The sequence below is a fragment of the Penaeus vannamei genome, chromosome 3 (assembly GCF_042767895.1).
Source record: "Penaeus vannamei isolate JL-2024 chromosome 3, ASM4276789v1, whole genome shotgun sequence".
NCBI classification, from domain to species: Eukaryota; Metazoa; Arthropoda; class Malacostraca; order Decapoda; family Penaeidae; genus Penaeus; species Penaeus vannamei.
Genome location: NC_091551.1, coordinates 32,746,146 through 32,747,744, shown reverse-complemented (window position 1 = coordinate 32,747,744; position 1,599 = coordinate 32,746,146).

The following is a 1,599-nucleotide window of genomic DNA, read 5'->3' as shown; positions in this document are numbered from 1 at the left end:
AACACGGCTATTATTGTTATTATAATCCTTATTATTGTTGTTATTATTTCCAGAATTATCATTATTGTCATTGTCATTATTAAAATAACCATAATGATGAAAATTACATTAATAATTAAGATAATGATTATTATAATGACTATATTAAGGGTAATTAGGGCGATAATGACAGTAATGATAATAATGATGATAATAATGACAATAATGATGATAATTATCATTATAAAGCCCATCTATAATGAGAAAAAGGCTAAAAGTAGAAAAATCCCAAAAGTCGGAAAACCTCCCTTTTCCAGTTTAAATGATGATTATGATGATCTTCGCAATAATTCTGCTAATTATGATGATTTTGATGATAACCCCATCAATAATGACGATAATAATGATAATTATGAGAGTAATTTGGACAATAATTATGATAATAATTATACGATGATAATTATAATGATGATTTGCCTAATAATTGCAATAATAGCAATAATCAACACTATTCTAATGATTTTCCTAATAATGATAACGATAATGGTAACAGAAATAATAATAAAAGTAATTATAACACGGCTATTATTGTTATTATAATCCTTATTATTGTTATTATTATTATTATTACTGTCATTATTTTTATGATTATTATTATTATAGTCATTATCATCATGATTATCATTATTATTATAGTCATTATCATCATGATTATCATTATTATTATAGTCATTATCATCATGATTATCATTATTATTATAGTCATTATCATCATGATTATCATTATTATTATAGTCATTATCATCATGATTATCATTATTATTATCATCATTATTGCAGTTATGATAATTATTATGCTAATATTTATTGCTATTTTCATCATTATAACTATTTGTATAATGATAATAGCAATAATGATAATTTCAGAAATAATAATGACAATAACAATGATTATAATGACAATGATAATGATGTTATTATTTCTATTGTCACCATTAGTATGAAAATTATTGGAATAGAGTTGATTATTGCTATTATTGCAGTAATTATCAAAATTATCATTGTAATTATGATCTTATCATTATCATTGTCATTGTCAATATCATTGTCATTATCATGATAATTATCATCATTATTGTCAATAATAAAGGAATTATCATGATAATCCTCATAATCACCTGAATTAATGTTAAAATCCTCATAATTACCTGAATTAATGTTAAAATCATCATAATTACCATCAAAAAGCGAAAAGGTTTTTTTTCGACGTTTCTCTCAAAAGGCTGTAATACGCTAGATTTTGCCGTTTTTTCGACTTTGGGGATTTTATTACTTTTGGCCTTTATTTCATTATAAATGGACTGAATAATAATTCTATTGTTATTATAATCCTTATTATTGTTGTTATTATTTCCAGAATTATCATTATTGTCATTATCATTATTAATATAATTATAATGATGAAAATGACATTAATAATTAAGATAATGATTATTATAATTGCTATATTAAGGGTAATTAGGACGGTAATGACAGTAATGATAATAATGATGATGATAATGACAATAATGATGATAATTATCATTATAAAGCTCATCTATAATGAGAAAAAATGCTAAA